Source organism: Lepidothrix coronata, unplaced genomic scaffold, assembly GCF_001604755.1.
Source record: "Lepidothrix coronata isolate B3197 unplaced genomic scaffold, Lepidothrix_coronata-1.0 Scaffold35, whole genome shotgun sequence".
NCBI classification, from domain to species: domain Eukaryota; kingdom Metazoa; phylum Chordata; class Aves; order Passeriformes; family Pipridae; genus Lepidothrix; species Lepidothrix coronata.
In genome coordinates this window covers 1,753,883-1,773,473 of record NW_016690215.1, presented here as the reverse complement: position 1 = coordinate 1,773,473, position 19,591 = coordinate 1,753,883, and the positions used below count along the sequence as shown (strand labels likewise).

The 19,591-nt window shown below is 40.5% G+C and overlaps 1 protein-coding gene across 1 annotated transcript in view; it reads right to left on the bottom strand.

The window, feature by feature from the left end:
• The window catches only part of SHROOM2 (shroom family member 2), a 122,892-nt gene that overhangs the window by 47,048 nt on the left and 56,253 nt on the right, over positions 1-19,591 (bottom strand). The window lies entirely within an intron of this gene.

The window sequence follows — 19,591 nt, the reverse complement described above, 5'->3', positions numbered from 1 at the left end:
TTTCGTACCCCAGATATGCAGGGGGGTTTTGTTTGGTTTGGGGTTTTCTGGATTTGTTTTTTTAAAGAATACATCTCAAAAACAGCTCAGCAAATCATGTAAGTTCCACAAACATTTACTTGGATATCATCTCCAAGCATACATGGTCACTTAACCGAAGAGATCCTTTCTAAGAAGTACAACAGTAAGTTGTTAGAGCTTTGCACCTTAAAAACTTCTGCAAAACTGCTCCATGCTCCATACTCCTCTACCCCTTTCTTCTACTCAGGAATTAGTAACAACAGCTTGCACTTTCTTCCAAGGACTTGCTCTTTGTAACACCTCTCAGCACTCATGAAATAAGTGCATTCTTTTCCCCCTCAAGGTTAAATAGGCCTCCTGGTGGAATCCAGCTACTTTTGTTTTAGTGAGCAGATGCCAAGTACAGGCCATTTGTCTGGACCCTGTCAGTCACCTGGGAATGAAGCAGGAACTTCTTTGAAGGTAATTCATCCTGCTCTTCTCCTTGGCTCATCCTGGAGGAAGTGTAATTTAAAATTTAGATGAGGTATAAGGTTTGACAAATCCCATCCTTCCAAGTCAGAGTCTGAAATAAAGGCTTACAGGACCTTAGTTCTTGAGATTTTTTTAATGCACTTATGTATTCACAAAATTTATTACTTCAAGGTTAAGTCATTTGTCTGAGTTACAGAAGTAATTTGCTACACTGAGAAAGTGTTCCCTATTTTCAACTTGAACTTTAAAGGTAGTTCTATTTTTTTTAACCTCATTCCCCCTTTTTATAAATTTGGGTTATCAGACAGCCACTGGATTCAGAGACCAAAACTAAAGCTCCTTGTAAACCCAATATCTTCAAAACAGGTCAAATTTGAGTACATGGCTTTTCACAGTACATTCATGAAGATCTGAAGAAATTAATGATGAATTGCCTTTCCAAGCTTTGCATGCAGGATTACAAAAGGAGAATAATAATTCTACAGGGAAACTGTAATTTCACTGTCACTAAAAAAAGAAGTAATTGTTTCCATAAACAAAACCCTACTCTTCACAGCATGACAAAAGAGAAAACAGTGAAGCAGAGCATCACCATGTTGTCCATTCTTGATAGGACATGTTATTCAGAGAGGAGAGGAGCCCCAATACTCTTAGTGCAAACAAATGCAAAAGATTATGCTCAGCCATGTGATGATGGGCTCCAGAAGGTCCTTGTGTTCTACGAGCCTGTGTGCAGGTATGGAAAACAAATCATTCCACTGTTCAGCTGCACAGAACATTGAATGTTTTTCCCCCCACACTGCTAATTTCTAAGGTGCTGACACCAACTCAGCAAACTACAAATACCTATTGAGCAAATTCAACAGACATCTTAGGCATCAATTCAGCTAAAAAGGTTTATCTATTATGAGACAATTACTCTTTATGATGCACTACCAAGGAAACACAAGACTAGAAAACTAGCACAATATAAGCAGCATTTGGAGCATAAGGAAAACAGGGTTGGGAAGAGGGCTTCTGCAACAGTTTGGGCTTGGCAAATGGTAGGAGGAATCCAATCACTGGGAAGAAAGAGAAGGGATGCACATGTAAAGTCTGTACTGTACCTCATGGAACTTCTCAAGATCTTCATAAGATAGTTCCTTGCTACATGAATATCATTTTCAGATGGCATTTTCTGTGCCACAATATCCACCACCACTTTCATTTTCCTGAACAGCCAAGCAAGGGGAGGAACAGACTGGACTGAGTTGTGACATAAGACAAGTCAAGTGGACATAAATTTACAAGTTCTGTTTAATGTTTTGTATTTGTGCACACACAGATATTTTTGAGAGGTTTGGGGTTTTTTTGACATAATAGTCTGAACAGCTTAAAAATACTGGTGGGATACCAGTGGAAGGTGGAATCATGTAGACACTGGCTTTTGTTGTGAAGTTCACATGACTAAAAATCAATTTACTGTGCATACTCAAAAATGCTTTCTGATAGATTCTCAACATTTAACTACAATTACTATGTCCTGCACTGCAAGAAACAATTTTTTTCGTAAAGAAAAGTGAAGTGCAGCACAAATATTGATTCTAAAACTTAGCAAAATGGGTAGAAGGACTAGAAAGAAAAGATTAAAAGATTCAAAACAGGAATATTTTGCAGGCAACTAAAGAAGCTGGAAGCTGAGCATTTATATTCTAATGTAATACCTCTGTACTAATTCTGAGTGACAGAATGAGATCATCTGAACCTACAACCCAGAAAACCTCTGGCATTAATGGAAGCATTATTAAAAGCATTTCACTGAAAGTGTCTTTCTACTAGTGCTTTTACAGAAGCTGCTGGAAGGAAAATGTTGATAAGTATTGAAGAAGATACATTACAAAGGAAAAAAGATAAAAGGCTAGCAGATACAGCAACATAGGCATTTATTTCCCCAGCACCACCTCCAACAACAGAATTTGTTTCATTCTTATCTACCAAACAGCTCCTCTGTTGTAACCCTGTCATACAGGCTTTTGCACTGGGAATAACCAAAGCAAAAAGGTGACAGGCATTTCCAGGGACCTGCATCCAGGTGGAAAGCAACTGCTAGAATTTATTTCATAGAAACATATAATGGTTTGGGTTGGAAGGGAACTTAAAGATCACTCAGTTCCAAACCCCCTGCCACGGGAAGGGGCATCTTCCATTAGTCAGGTTTCTCAAAACCCCATCCACCCTGGCTTTGAACACTCCCAGGGATGAGGCATCCACAACCGTGCAACCTGTTGCAGTGCCTCACTACCCTTACGGTAAAGAATTTCTTCCTAATATGTAATTTGTCTGTTAACGTTTCATTCCAGTCCCCTGCTGAATCAGCAAAGGGCTGACTGCTGGCTCACACCCAAGCCTGAGGCTGCACCTTTCACTGCAAGCAGGGGCAGCCTCACACGACAGGGGCTGCATGTGTCGCAGTTCTGAATCAAAAAACTGGCTTGTCATTCCTTTTTAAAGGCTATCTTCCGTTATTTCTTGTCCTCATGCTGCCCCAAATTTACCGATCCCTGTGATCACTTTTCACATTAAATCCATACAATTCTTCAAAATGGCTGAGTTCGTCCGGGGAGGGAGAGGCGGGGGAAAAGGAAATCCGTTTCGCCTTCGCCCAAAGCCCCTCACTCTTCACGCGCTGCCCTCCGAGGGTGTCGCATCCCAACGCTCTCCCGGCGCTGCCCTCCGGGGGTGCCCCATCCCAAATCCCGTGCGGCGCTGCCCGGGCAGGCGCGGGCGCGGCCCCGCAGCCCCCCCGCTCCCCCTGCCGGCGGCGCCGGGCCCGGCCCTCACCGCCGCTCGGGGTCTGCCCCTGCTCCCGAACTGCCACTTACTGTTGTCACTACTGTGATTACTGTCTTCCTGTACTAGAGGTGCCAGAGCTGAATGCAGTACTCAAGGCGTGGTCTCACCATAATAAAACCTGGGTTTAGGTAAAAAAAATATCCCAATTTTCTAATTTAAAAAAAATCAGTCAGTGGCTTCAGTCAGAAATGAGCTGAGTCTACAATTGAGCTGAGTCTGCGGAAGCATCTATTCTTTTTTACTCTTCCTGTTACACACTGTCAGCCCTAATTATCTGAGTTAAAACTCTTGTAGCAATTATTTATATTAAAGATCCTTTAAAAAAAATACATTCAGTTTTCAGTCACTTTAATTTCTACAGAAAGCTGCAGACCGCTGTTTCACAGTATAGTCCACGTGTTTCAAAGAACACCCGGCAAACGTCAGAATTTGGGAACCAGTCAATGCATTGACACTGAACAGCAGCTATCAAAATAAAACTATTCTCCCTTCATTCACCACAATGCAACTCAAGACTTTTCAGCAGTGCAGCGAAGCCTCTCTCCAGCACTTTGTTTTTAAAGTAGCCCAAGTTCACTTTTTCACAGTTGCAGCAGGATGTCCAAACTACTGACAGTCATTTCAAACCTTGTTCATAACTAGAAATTTGTCCCAATCCCCGTGTAACTGGCTACAAGACATGCCAAGGATGCAAGGCTAAGGAAATGCACTAAAGGGCTGCAGCCCTGAGATAAAATGGAAACCTGCACAAGCTTAAAGGTCAAATGCACAATTCAGCTGGCATTCTCAAGTACGAAACACTCTCAGGCACTGCACATACTGAGAGGTACAGCTCACAAGGTGCCCTTAGATTGTTTCACAGCCAAATAAACCAAACCATTTGCTTGTCCTACAGAAACATATGACCAGTTACAAACAGTGCGACCCCATGCCAGCCAAGCAAGTCAGCAAGGAGGGTTTCAGTCCTTCGGATGAACTCAGCAAGCCACTCATATAGTTTCTTAGTCCACATAGAGAAAATGCCAAGAATTTGTAGTGACAGCACAGGTGCCCTTGTTTGTCTGCTTATAAATCCCAAACAGCTTCATAGTTCTCAGCTTTCTCACCTCCCCTCCTTTACAGTAACACTAGGCCAGACATACCAACACTTCATTAACAATTTTTTTCAATAAATCTGTATGTGCTGTGGGAAAAAAGGTCCTTCCAATCCACATATTTTTGGTTGGTTTTGGGGTTTTTTTTGGTGGTTTTTTGGTGTTCTTTTTTTTTTTATTTTGCAGTTCACCAATCTTGTGCTTGATGGAACAAAATACACTAGAAGACCAACACAGAATGCAATTAACTGCATATGCAAAAGGCCACTATGAATAAACTACTAAATGACTTATTTGATTTATTAAAAACATTGTTTGGATTTTTTTAGTCTTCTGAATCGTTGACAGGAAAAAAAAAGGAGGCTGAAAACCACCATGAAGCTGCAGTTACCTACAGGGGCCTCAAATAATAGCAAATTGACGATGTCACTGTTTTTCCTTCCAAAAATTGTTCCATGTATTTTTCACTGCAGATTGTGAAAATCTCACCCAGTTGCCTAACTTGAGAGCTCATGATTTCTCTAGAAAGAAGAAAAAATTGTCATTTGGTCGGAATGTCTTCCCTCTTGCTTCTTATCCTCCCTTTAAACAGACAAACAACATTCCTTTCTATAGAGTCATCTATAGAGTACTAAAGGAGCCATCACCCTACACAGACAAAGACATTAGGTGTTCTCTCAGACAACTACATTCATAGAATTCAAATTACTCCATGCTATGTTAGTCACCACTGGCAGATCTACCTGTCAGGGTAATACAAGAATGAAGCATCTGAAATCTGGCAAAAGATTAAAGTCCAGGAGCAAAACTACATAAGAAATGTGAACAGTTTCTTGCGTCATTCTCAGTAATACAAGAATTATCCTAATTTAGGCTAAAGAGTTGTTATCAATTCCATAAAAAAGCTTTAGGTTAAGGGCAATACAACTCTCTGCTCCTTTCCCCTTGCCATTTTCAATGTTGTCCTGCCTCCTGACATAGAGGTATATCTATATCTCTGGATGTAACAGCAAACCGAGAGAGGACAAACCACCCAAAACTTGAGGTTGAATACTTTTTCTGAACACAGTTAATCTCCTACTTTATTTCTTCTTTGTTTATTTAAAAATAAAGGAAGGAGGGTGGTATATATGTGTAAAAGAATATGAGAAGGAACAAAAACACAGAAAGCCTCCCTGAAAATTTTCATGCAACAATTGCATATTAAAGGATTCACCCAAATTAAAAAAACTCCCACAATATATTCTGAATTAAACCTTCACTGTCACTCATATCCAATAGAAATGATTCACAGAAGTTTTATATATACATACACACGTGCGTGCGTGCGCACACACATCCCTCTATAGATATATGCATAGATATATACATACATGCAAAGTGACTTTTTAGGCTTTTCTAAATCCAAAATACTCCCACAATTTCTCTGTCCAGATTTTGCATTCCACCTACTCTTTTTTTAGTCTTCCAATATACCAAAGCCCTGCTAAAACTTGACCCATAGTCCACTTTACAGTTCACCTCCCTGCTGCTTTTTAGAACATCACAGCCTGAGCCACTTGGTTCCCTTTCTGTAAAATTGTCCTACTGCCTTTCGCTCAGATTCAGCCTTAGATGCCCCAACTTCCTACTGTTCTCTGGCTAGACAGCAGCAATTTAAATGCTTTTTCTAAAGTACACTCTGTGCCACTATTCAGACTGTTTATCCAGGAGAGCCTTAAACATCCTTTCAGAGAAGGACAGTACATACAGTGACAGCCTAAACCCCTCTCAAAAGCCAAAACCCAGGGCCTTCCTGGCTGAGGCAGAAACATCAGGACTTGAAATTTTAAGTTAACTGTGTAGAGATATCACGTCCTCACTTTATATTTTACAAATTAAACTTAAGATGTGTAAAATGCCTGTACGTGGTGAGCAATAAACCCAAAAAACTACTGGTAAATATCATAACAAGTACTTTAAGGCAATACCTTTTAACTTTGCAGCTCTATGGTGAGCTTTATAAAACCAACACACACCATCTCCTTCTTTCTTTCAGGATCGCTCTATGAATACAAAAAATGCCTGAATGAAACTTTCTTTCAGAAGAAAATTTGTTCAAGGTTTTTATATTTGGTATCTGCTGAAGATTAAATGGAAATGCTTTCACATTGTAACTGATCAAATGTGGTTTATATGAGATTTAAAAAAAAACTAGTATGCCAGCTAAAAGCCTGGAAAAGTGAATTTAAAGGTGAAGCATTTAACAGCAGAAATCAACAGCAACATTACTGTTAGTTTGCCAACTGTGCACTGTTTTCCAAAACAAGTACAGAACGGCTGACATATACTAATTCAAATTACTACTGGCAATAATTGAGTCATACCAGAGTTTTTGTTGGAAGACTCCACTTCTCTCCACTAACATCAGCATGCAGCCCATCTCTTTGTCAGAACCACCTCTCCTTGCACTTTAGTGAATGTTCTTTTGGAAAAATCCCCTGTGACATACTTCACTGTATGTCACGTGGGATGAACCAATGATGAAAACTAATTAGCCTGGTATATGAATAAACTCTTCTCTGACCTCAGATAGCTGAGCTCCACTGCATACATCCCCCTGTCCAGATACAGCTGGATCAGCCACAGGCAAAAAACAGAGACATTCAATATTGTGCATATAACATGCACAGACACACAAACGCAGAACTTGAAAAGCTGAGAGAGAGAACAGTCAGTAGTCTCAAGGAACACAGAAACCCACATACAGAAATTAAAGAATAAACTTTGCAAGCAAAGGAAAAAAAGTTATTACTGGCCTTGTTGTCCTAAGACAAATCTATGACCACTCCAGCATGCTCAACTCTTCAAAGTTTTTGATTTTGATGACACTGATTTGAAATCATTTTGAGGAGCAGAAATAAAAAAAAAAAGAAAATTGGGTTCCTTATCAACTTTGTGAATCCCCCTAACTTATCAAATAGTAAACTATTATCCTTTCAGGTTCAAATGTATTGAAAATACATTATACCTGAAGAGTATTGTGTCTTAATTAAGGAATCCTTAGCAATTACAGAAGCTTCTTGCAACAAGTTCTCACATTCTCCACTGGCAGTTTTTCACTCAGCTCAACCACCTCCCTGCAGAGTCACCAGTACGATTCCCACTGGAGCACCATCACTGCCCCCATCTTTGCATCCTTTCCTCCCTTTGGCCCCTATTCCGTATTTGTTTGAGCTTGGCTACTCCCACTTTCCCCTCTCCAAGAACATGGCAAGCTCATATTCCATTTGTGGGCTGGTTCCTTCCTATACTGTCTTTCCCCACCTGTGTCTTTACGCTGGCAGGCAGACAGGCTTTTTTGAGGATCAGCTGCAGTGTTGAAAGGAAAGCTGCAGTGACAGAAGATAGTGCTGCAGTCACTTAATAATCAAGATAAAACCTCTAGAAAAACACTGAATATGTGTTTGGGGCTGGTTAATTATACTAAATTCAAGAGCTCTATCAATGGCTGGTAAGGATTATTTAATGGTTTAAATCACTTCTAAAACCTACACAATCTACATGCAAACTGCCCACATTATCTATGAGCTAAGAATAATCATGCCTAAAAAAATATAACCCCACACTAAGTGTGAATTTGTTAACTGATCTTCAACATGAACAAAGAAAACAGAGGAAGACAAAGATTTACCTCTTGTTCCATTACAGTCCACAGGACATTTCAGAAGCATATAGACAAGATCACCAAATAAAATACTCATCTCAAAAAGAAATCTCCAATTCTCTCAGCTCCATCTGCTCCAGCCCACCCAACACCAATTTATTCCTGATGTATCCTATGCTAACAACTGAGCTTTCTCCAGCCTGTAGACCATAAAAGCAGTATCTTGAGCTCTGTAAAAATCTTGCTCTCAGCATCTGAGTTCACAATACCATAACCATAAATTTCCATGCATAACAATTAAACTCTGTCTTTCCTTAAGATGGGAATTACTTATCCAAGTTCTGAAACACAGAAACTGTGTTAAACACTATGCATTACAACCAAATCCTAATAATAAAACATCTTATTCCCAATCTAAAACTGGTGCAAACTGGACACAGCTTCTGGTTTTTTTCAGGGAATGATTATTATCCCCTCTTGTCCACTCTGAAGCTGCAATATTGAGATCACCACCACACTAAAAAGGACTTATGGATGCCCTGACATTACAAGACCAACAGTGCCCTACCAGGGACAACTCAGTTTCCTGTTTCTTGAATTTATGCATCAGAATTCTAACTCAGTCCTCCAAGTAGTTCTACGTCAGAGGAACAGCTGAATCCTGACTTTCCCACTTTCTGAAACCTTTTCAAGTGTCATATCACAACTCTCCCCCAATACAGCAGCAGAAATTACTTGGGTTCACAAGACCTAAGAGAAGGAATACTGAAAATACCAACAGGACTAGTAAGGGAATTCATACAGAATGACAAACTTGTGACCCAATTCAGGCTTCCCTACCCAAAGGCCTTTTCTAAACCTCTGTTGAGACCATGCTTGTAGTAGTGGCATAGAAACACAGAGGATAGTACAACCTTGGTGATACATTACGTGGCAAAATGGTGCACAAAAAGGAATGGCTAAATCAGATGCAATGTAGAAATATAATAAAATAAAGTATTTAGATCAATACTGCAGGTTTCCATTATGAAAAATATGGTCCTTTTTAGTCAGAAAAAAATACCAGAGTAAGAAGCAGAACCAACTCAACAGGCCCACATGAAGTCTTTTTCCTCATCTATTTAAGAGCTTGCACTTGTTAAGTACTCAAATACTGCTTTTCAGCCTATTCTCTCAACATTTGGAATTCTCAAGTCATCTTCCAAATACTGGTCACGTCACATAGCATCCAGGACCCTTGTATTCCAGCTTAGCTATAACTGAGACAAAAGATGAGTGCAATACTGTAAAAAATTACAATATTTTCCACATTAATAAAGAACTGAATAAGCTTTTTATTTAGAAACTTTCTCTTGAGGCATCTTGGTCTCAGAAGGACAACAGATTTGAAAGGAAAAATTACTCCATTAAAAAAAAAAAAAAGAAAAAGAAAAAAAAAGAAAACCTCCTCTTCCAAGGAGCCCCTTCTGGATTGTATATACAAGTGCACGTAAAAATTTATACTGCTTCTACCAGATTGGAGATAGCTATGCAACTGTAAATCACTCTGTGATGTATGGCTCTGTTTTTAAAAAGGATTTTTATTGTCATAACAGCTATTTTCAGATTAAAACAGACATTAGAGTTTGGCACATTACAGAGCTCATAATCTGGGCAGGAAATCTCAGCTGCCTTAACGTGTTGGAAGCCCAAGGCGCAAGGTGGTTAGAGTTGCACAATCATCTGTGGTAACCTCTCCCTCCTCACCTCCCAGAGGCAGCTCAAGCTTCAGGTGAAGTTAATTGTTCAGTTCCAAGTTATATCCCCTTCTTAATCTCTAACTGATGACTGCAGCCATAACAGCATTACAACAAGCAGTAGTACAATTTGAAACAATTCTGTATCCATCTACAATTTCTCCATTGGCAAAGGGCAGATATTTTCCTGAAATAACTTAGAGCATGAGCTCCTCTCCTCCTATGCCTGTATTAATTCAGGCCCAATCTCTCCAACATTTTGGTGACTCTTAACTGAAGTAGAGGCAATCTGCATGGGCAGGTATAATGCTGTCACTGAGAGCTCCTACCAGCCTGTGGGTAGGAACCTGACCCTGAGAAAAGCAAGAACACTGCTTTCGATTTCTAGAAGGGACATGGGGGCTGCAGTGAGACAAAAGAAAGAAGCTGGCTCCTCTCTTGAGGCTGGTTCTATGTCCTGCTTCATCTTCTGTGAGAAACAGAGCTGGACCACAACTTCAATCCTCCTTGCTACAAGACAGTGCTACACAGTGATTAAGCAAGACTAAGATCCAGCCAATGTCACAGAAGCATGACTGGGTAAAAACAACCTTTCTTCCCCTGCATTGTCTGTTTTAAAGGTATCTGGGATTCAGAAACAATGACACTGTTCTCAGTGCAAAGGGACAAGCCGTGCCATGTCCCTTTACTCTCTGCACACAGTACTGTACCTACAGGATACAGAGATTTGTCCCCATCTCCACCCCTGCTCAAACCTCCCTTCCTCCATCACACACACAGAAACAGAGGGGTATGTCAGAATCCTGAAAATGGGGGGCTTAATTTCTCCAGTCCTCTCAAAAATGTGAGACCCTTCCAGAACTGCAGACACAAACTATGACTGAGAGTTCACAAAAAGGAAATGCAATGAACACGAGGATATCAAACCAGAGATACCTCTGCAAAAGATTCACACTGACAGCCACTTTATCCTCTGCCTCAGAGAAACCAGTGGTGGATGCAGACAAGTGGCTGTCCCCTGTGCCACTCCTGGAGGCTCAGGCCCTGAGGCAGCAACTCACACAGCTGCCAGTCTGAGCTCCTGGTCCACGTGAAGAACTCACTCCAGACCTGCCACCATGCAAACACACTCATGTCTTCAGTAAATTTATGATGATCAAAAAACCCCAACCCTACTTAACCCATTAACTCCAATGGGGCTGTTTTCCTTTATTTGGATTCCCTGGGAACAAGTACAAATCCTTATTATGAGCAGATATATGGCAGTGGTTTTAAAACACTTAAAACCACTTAGAGCTGAAAGTTTAAAAATGACCAGACAACTCTGATTTCTGGTTTTCCTGGAGCAGTGCTGATTTTGTTTAGGAATAATGTTCTTTCAGGTTTTTAGGCTTATTTTACAGAAACTGAATGTGTCAAGATATGCACCCAATTTAGCATCACTAGACTTGAAAGCTGGGTTCAGTCATTTCACAGCAAAATAAAAGCTATTTTCCAAACAAGACTGACAACAGAATTACTTCACAGCAACAACAACACAAATCTTCAATAGACCATTCCTCTTCCAGCCTAGCTCACGCCATCCCTTCAGATCTCAATCTTTAGTCACCTCAATTATCTCCAAGAATAAGTTTTACAAGAGAGTCAGTCTGGCAAAAACAAAATTAAAAAAAAAATGGGTTGAAACATGTGCTTAGATACAAAGAAATCAAATCAGAAACTTACCTAAATGATTTTTCAAGCCCAGATCAGAATGAGAAAATACAGGAAAAAATGCTTTAGGTAATATTCATAAATAGTTATTCCTGCTGCTAAAGCTTGTGTGGTAAAAAGCTGCAGGAACTATCAGCACCCCTCTGAAATGATGAAGTAGTTTAATAACTGAATTAATTCATGCATTCTTCCTGCATAAGCCAAATACTACTACTACATTCACATGCAAGTTGTGCCTACATCACTATTATTAAACTTGGAGCAGTGAATATGGCTCTAATAGGCTGTTTGGATTATATGTACTACATTTAGTTGTCTTCAGATGGAAAACAAAACTGGGTTGCAACACTCCCTTTAGGGTGGTACCGAGTTCCCAACAGGGAAGTTTAAACAGCCTTAAAGAATAGAAAAGTTATCTTCATATACTAAAAAAAAAGTCACTGAAAGAGACATACTGAATACCTCTTATGAACTCCAAGTAATTAATGGAAGTGTGATATTTTATATCTTTACTCAAAGTTCAGTGACGTCAGCAGAAATGTGTGATGAGTTTTATGTGCCAGTGCTCTGCTATGTATTATTATACTTTATTATAAACTAATAGTAACCTGCAGAAGTTGATCTTGGATCCTTCCCAACAAACACAATGGGCAGATTCTATCTGAGCAGCCCTCCAGTGTGAGAAGCTCCACTAACCTTACTAGATTAAGGATTTCTCTAATGGAGTTGGCTGGCCTGTCTGGTCACCACTAAGAAGACTGAGACAGAAACACATCCTGAGCCCACGCTGCTCAAGCACCCCACCTTCACAGCATATGTTCTTGAAAAGCAGGAAGCAGCAACTGCCTGGCAATAAGGAAAAAAATCCTACTCTGCCAAATTTATCATTTAACACCCTCTCCCCCTTCCCCAAACTGCGTAGGACAAGTGTATTTAAAAGATTATTATTTCCCCCCCACCAAGTTTTGCTCACTACTTCATATTCCTCTCCTTCCCAAGGAGAAATCCCACGATCCCTTCTTTAGATTTACTGGGAGGAACAAACAATCTTGGTCTCACACATTTATCAGCATACTCATTTCCTCTATCACTATTCCGTAAAAATCCCCTTTCACCCTTGAGTAAGCTCTGTGCATGTCAGCAAACAACTCACAGCCTGGGAAACTTTTTCCACTGAATTTTTCTTTTCACACCAATAAAAGCTCAAGACTTAAAAACTCTTAGGCCTTGACACTAAGTTTCACTAACAGTGACTCTGCTACTCCATCCATCCTGAGGATACACTTTGGGATGAAGAGACCGTCCTGAGAAGAACAGTTGCAAACCTTTTAGAAAGTAGCAAACCACCCCAGCACACAGCCTGGCTGGGAGATGAGGGGTTTTGCTCAGCAATACAAAGCCAGGTCTGCATGAGAAATGGGAGGCAAATTTGAAAGCAAACAATAAAAAAAGCAACGTTTCAGTTGCCTCCCCTCATCCACACCTGCCGACTCCACTTCAACAATCTTAGAATGAAATTTTAATCAGATGCATTTGAGACAAAAATGCACAGCTTTTTCTTTATCCCCCTATTCCAAGAAGTTAAAAAAGACAAAAAAGCCAAGAGAAAGGCACCATGAACACTTGCTTATTCCGACAATGGAACGAAGGGGTGAGCAGCTGCCAGAGCTCAGGAGGTGCCAGCGTCCTACGTCCCGGCCAGTCTGGTAGGAGCCTCCCCACTCTGGCACAGCGCAAGGTACCTACCCAGGCACCGTGCTGGGCAGTGCCTCCTCCCCGGACCCCTTCCTCAGGGACCTGGCATGACTCCCAGCTGGCGGGCAAGTCCCACGTCACGGAGCGGGACAGGTCCAAGAGAGAGGCGATAGGGCTCCAGCACGCGTGTGGTGTGGGTGGCACTGTCCTGGGCTCTGCTCCCGGCAAAAGCAGGTGATGCCGGCAGAACAGAACATGGGATTCGACAGCTCTCGGCGACCGACTGTCCTCCTGTGCTAATCTGCAGTCGCCAGCTTAGGGGATATAATTAGACTCACAAAGGAGCCTTGTTACCGCTGCCCACTAAGAGGCCATAGCAGTTTAGATTAGTCATACCAGCGACTCCGCCGACCCGCTCCAGTGAACACTGCCTGCGGTGCTCGGTGTGGAAAAGCTGAGCAAAGCCCAAAAACTGAAACCAGAGGACAGTCCCTGAAGGAGGAGGAGGGAGAGGGATTTTTATTTTTCATTTGAAGTGGTGTTTGACATGGCACATGGAAAATGCATTGAAATTGTGCTACTGAAGCTGATTTTTTGGTGGCTTTTTTTCTCGTTTTTTGTTTTATTTGGTTTTTGGTTTTGGTTGTTTGGTTTTGTTTGTTTTGTGTTGTGTGTGTTTTGTTTGTTTTTTTTTAATCTGTTCTATCCTTTCCTTTTCCAATCTTCTAGCGAATACGTGGGTGAATAGATGGGCCTGGGGCAATGCATTGCGAAGAAGTTAATGTCACATATGAGATGACAAAGCTAAAAGAAAATCTCCAGAACAATCCAGGCCTCTTAAGAGCTGATGGGCCATCAATAGTATTGGAGATGTTTTTCCTATATAAGAAAACTAACCAGGTCTTCTCAGGGAGCGGCACTTCCCCTAAAAGAGGCAGCCTGCAATATCCCTAGAAATGAGCAAGCTCATTTCTCTTCTATAACATATCACACTGACTGCACTGCAGCACCCTCACCAAGTGACTGACCCACATCCTGCATACGTAAAATGAGCAAGCTCATTTCTCAGAGAGGCATTGGAAATCATCACCTATAGAAAAAGGGGCAAGTACAACCTTCAGGGAGACTGATGTTAACAAATTCTGGGGAATTCTTTCAAAGGACAATTTATTTTAAAACTCTCCTGAAAAAAATAAGCTTTATTCCATAGTCACACTAGCCAGATTTACACATGTAAGCTTGCCATGGTTGCTGACCACCATCATACCTGAGGATGTAAAGGATAAAGTAATAGGCTGTACAGAGTTTCTCTGGGAGAAAACAAAAAAAGATTAGTTATGCTGTAACCCTTAAGGATTGGCCCAGCAGGATACAGATAAACCTTCTTACGTACTGGCCTATGTGCCAAGATCCTCAGGTTCACTGACCCATCACACTAAACACACAATGACTATACATTTTTATTGGTTCTCTTCTATAACATATCACACTGACTGCACTGCAGCACCCTCACCAAGTGACTGACCCACATCCTGCATACGTAAAATGAACAGCTTTTCACAGGTCAAAGAAGGATATACTTATAGTAAAGGAAAATCTGGAAGTGCCATGGATTTACAGAAATCTTCAAACTTCGGGAAGGAGGAGGAGGTTGGCAAAAGGGCAAGTAGTGGTCTTATTTCATACAGGTATATTTGGATTTTAATAAGAAACCTAGTTAAAACAGCATAGGACAGAATTACAAAATTACAAAAAAGTCCAATAGCTCAACTGTGTGAACTTGTTCGTGTCTGGCTAAATCTTTATTAGCCAGACCACAACATTCTATTAAAAAACAAGCGCACTTCATATAAAGGCAAGTATTGATTACTTACAGATGTCAAAGCTAAGGTAATGAGGGTTTTTTGGAAGTAGTCTAGAATAAAGGTAAACTAGCATGATTCCTTGCTTATTAACATTAACGCATATGCACGAGTGATAAAGTGGACACTGCCCAGAGAAAGGCAGACTTTAATCTGATGGCTCACTATTCTAACATTGTTTCTGAAAGCATCTAAAAGCCACGGAGTTATTGCTGTGTGAATGAGGATTCAAAGTCAAGCTGACAAATATTATTCTACACTTGGTGACTTATTGGCAAAACAGAGAAGTAAAATTCAAATGGGGAAAAAATAACTTTTTCCCTGAATTCCAGCAGCAAGTCCATCTTCACCCTACATAACAGAAGAATAAATTGCATACAGTGAATACTATTGAATCTACGGTCTAAAAAACTACTAGAATTACATTGACACAGTGGTAAAAGAGGAGGAAAACTAAGTATCTCCTTAATTTTAAGGAAAAGGAAGACCCGAACCTCAAAATATAGTTGACTGATAGGATTTTTATTTAGCCTTCAAAAAGCTTTTTTTCTTTGTTAATCTGCACTCATATACTGATGAACTGTCCTGCTAGACTGCAGCCACAACAGGAAACAGACAAAGTAAGCTCATCTTACCTTCAAACAGGGACTGCTGGGCACAGCACTACATTTGCTAGAAAACCGCTATAAACACTTACCTAATTGCTATGAAAGCTTTTCTAAAAGACCAGTTGCAATTTCAAAAATATCCCTGAAAGAACTAGGTTTATTACAGTGCCTGTGTTACATATGAGTGAAGGTGGGTGATCAGACAAATGCCATACACAAGATTTCAGCCTACAGAAGAATAGAGATTTTCAGTCAAGTGTCTTTAGGGTGAAAACCCCTTTCACTCAAGGCCTTATCTCAGGTGTAAATGCACCTCTATCCAAGACAGTACAACTAAGTAAACAACCTGGAATCATTAGTCTAGTTGCTGTTGGATTACAGTATAGAAGGAAAAGGAGCCTACATCCACTTGGTATTAATGCAGACATGCTTATAAAGCTATGGCACTGGATACATAATCCCACTGGTATTAAGCCTATGTAGTACCAAACCACTGCTCATTAATAACTGCTCTGCTCTTAAAAGAGGAAACTCCTATGTCCCTAGTTCAAAGGAAACCTCTGCACATCATAATCTGAGCTTCTAGGCTTTACCTCTTTATTGAAAAATAAAACATCAGCTAAGATCTTTGTAATTAAAAAACAAAATAGGGCAAGAATTAACCCTTTCACCTCTCCCATCTCTAAAATGAGAAAACATCAATTCAGGGTGAAAAGCTTTCAAGCTTTCAGCAGGAACACACGTGTCACTTTCACACAGAAAGGTTTCCCAGATCCTTTTTTTTCATTAATTTTAATAACCAAAGTTGTGGGAAGTAACTTGCTCATCACTGACAGTGGCACCACAGGAGGAGCAGCATCTGTGATCAAGCCTGTTAATGAAGGTGCCCATCCCTGTCTCTCCTCCACCTGACTCTGCTGCCAAAGCAGACTTCATTCCCCTCTGAGCCTCTCACCTGTCTGTCCACAGGCATATGGCTTTTAGACAAAAATACACCAAGAAAAGCAGTAAGAAACCTGAACTCTCAATACACCTGCCCCTTTGAGATCTTCTGGGAAGCACACTTGGCATGTTTTTGCCTAGACTGACCTTCCTGCATTATTAAAATATGTATTACCACATTTAATTTAGGAATGCTTATCCAAAAGAGACTGTGTGTGTCCTAAGGTAGAAATCTTGAAATGATACACATAATTTTGAAATCCCTTAAGTAGTTTAATGAAAATAACAGCCACAAGAGAGCGCTACCAGCAAAGGATACAGTCACGAGGAAAATTCGGAACTGAAACTACACAGAATAATAAAAAAACCCATGTTGTGGTCAGGTGGTCTTATTTGCACATTTAAAAGGAGTCCTCAGACATTTAATTGCTACAGCTGTGATCTTCACAAGTCAGGATATATTATGGGTGTCTCCATTTTTGAAGGTGGAATTTGAGATACATTTATTGCTCTTTCTCTTTGTCTTCAAGGGGAGATTACTCAGCAGTTTTTGGATTTTATGCACCTTTAAAATGATTCACTCCAACTGAGACGCTTGAAATTAACAAGTTTTCTGATACCACCATATTTTTCTGAATGTTTATAACTGACTAAAACTCAAGGCAATGAGCTAAAACAACAAAACTGTGTTTGTAGCTTTGCTGTTTATGATCTCCATGCACCAAGTATCTCAATACCTTGTACTCCCTTCCTACTTATCTTGTCAAGAAAAGTGCCAACAAATTGTAACAACCAAGTCAGCCTATTTTTCTGGAAGCAGCAAATGGAACTGCAGCATTTTCCATGCAAAACAGAAGGAGTTCCTGTTTTTGCATTTTCAGCTCCTCGTATCTTATCATAAAAGGAAATGGTTTCCAAAAAGTATTCCTAGAAAAGAAATGACCTAGAACTTGAAAACAATAAAATAAAAATACGAACATGTGCTTAACTCATGTACTTCTAGGGGGACAGAGAGTCTCTAAAAGATAGAAACGAAGTAATAAAAGCAACCTATTAATATTCAGATATTCCTAGAATGGCAAATTGAACCAGTATTTTGACGGACAAGTTACTGACAGAATTCTGTGATACAGGTATTTGTACAAATCCCTAAAATTTTAGGAAAGCAGCATATCCTACCTTAAATGACTATTGTTATGCGCCAAAATTCACACAAAGGTCTACACAATCACCTTTTGCCTTGCCGTCAACCATGGTAAGACCTATAAAGCCTATAGTATTGCTTTTTGCTTTCTCCTCCCATGCATTGGGTAACCAGCTGGCCTGACCTCCCATTTGCCAGCCACACCTGTGTCTGAAAAATGGAGCAAACAGCAATGTCACACTACAGTCAACAGCACCTCTTTTAAAAGAAGTCATGCTGGAAGGAGTATTAACTTGTCACAGCACAGCAGAGTAGCTCCTTTCCTATACTATGCCCTAGTAAGTTGCATTTCACATAAAAAGAAACTAAAGAGATCTGCCAAATGCTCTAGTTCTGCCCATGAAAACAAATAAATGTAAATAAATTATCAAGCCTTAGTGCCCTTAAAGAGTTCAGTCATTAACTTGAACAAATCAGGATTTCACCATCACAGTTTGCTCTGGTTTTCCTTGTACCTCAGCCCAACTGTACAGGCTTGAGCAGGAGGGAACAGCAATTTCATTTATAAATAAGATATACACTGTCAACAAAGAGGTATTAAGTTGTATGAGGTATAACATCAATCTTCCTGTCTGCTAAATTCACAATAGACTACCATGATAAAGCTTTCATATTCTGGAACCGTTTTTCCTTGCTCTGCCTTGGGGAACTAGATAGGCACATCTGGATGTCTGAGATAAAAGTGCTGCTCTTGGGATTTATGGTATATTATATAAGCTACATAAATACTTTTCCCTCATCCTTATTTTGTGCACATTCTGATACCTTTCGATGGCTAGATAACAAACTCCTGATGTCATCCTCTTACCTCAGTTTTTGCCACAATTTATCAGAATTCCTCTAAAGGATAATAACCCCCTTTTTTAAATGAGTACTTATCATTAGGAAACATCTAAAATGCTTCACACATTGAAAAACAGCTATAAATTGTGGTTCTAGCAGGGTTTACTTTCAAATATCTTTGAAATTATCATGCCACGTAAAGCACTAAAGAAATTAACGTTTAAGGTAAATACAAAAAAAATAAAGGCTTTATTCACCAGTAACACTGAAGAAGAATACAGCCTCTGATAGTGCTAATGCTCACAGCAGCAGCCAGAGTCAAAATACACGGGGGATTTTAGGCTGTCTTACCATAACTGAGGCAAAGGACCAGGAGTGAGGAACAGGAAGCAGGGCAGCCTTCAGACATGCTCCCCACCACCTCCTTTGCCAGGGATGGAATTAGCAAGCAGAGCAGCATGGAGCTGCCTATGCTAGCCCAACACGCTGCCTTCAGCAAGAAGGAACCTGCCATGTCCTCGGGGCACAAGGCCATGGAAACCCTTCTGTTGCCTGTGGCCAGAAACAATGGGTATGTTTTGCCTCCCAGCCACTTACCATAATGAGCAACGAGCTTACCGTTCAATAGCACTCCCAGAGGAGCTGAGCTTCCTCAGAAACCACATTCCAAATACCAGTCTTTCTACACAGGTGTGGTGTTTTCCCACACTGATTTCAGCTGTGATTTACCTAGCCACGTCCAAGGTGACCCAAAAACAGGAGTGGGGAAAGAGAACTCCTCCAGTCCCAGGGCATTTCAGGAGACAGCCCAGCCTTAGTTCATCTCATTCCTAGTTAAAACACCATAGCCACAGGATGCAAATTACTAAGCCTCCACAAAAAACTATGCCATGAGCTGAGACAACTGAAGTTTTATTTGAGAAAGCTATTTTGTTCTGACATGTCCTATGCCAGGCCAGATTTTGAAGACACTGCCACCCC